General features: G+C 67.0%; 1 protein-coding gene across 1 annotated transcript in view; it reads right to left on the reverse strand.

Moving 5' to 3' along the window:
* TMCO4 (transmembrane and coiled-coil domains 4) overlaps positions 1-230 on the reverse strand; it is a 40,960-nt gene that overhangs the window by 40,138 nt on the left and 592 nt on the right.

The following is a 230-nucleotide window of genomic DNA, read 5'->3' on the forward strand; positions in this document are numbered from 1 at the left end:
GCCGGCCGCCGCTGCGCAATCTGCGTACGGCTGGCGGGCTGCTCTGGGAGGTCCTGCTGCTCTGTACGCTTCCTTACGCGAGTGGCGTAGCGAGGCGCTGGGCTGAGGGGATGGCTGAGGGTGAGGGCTGAGGGGATGGCTGAGAGGATGGCTGAGGGGATGGCTGAGGGGATGGCTGAGGGAGAGGGCTAAGGTGATGGCTGAGCGTGATGGGGGAAGGGGATGGCTCA

Source organism: Antrostomus carolinensis, unplaced genomic scaffold (assembly GCF_000700745.2).
Source record: "Antrostomus carolinensis isolate BGI_N321 unplaced genomic scaffold, ASM70074v2 scaffold41888, whole genome shotgun sequence".
Lineage (NCBI taxonomy): Eukaryota > Metazoa > Chordata > Aves > Caprimulgiformes > Caprimulgidae > Antrostomus > Antrostomus carolinensis.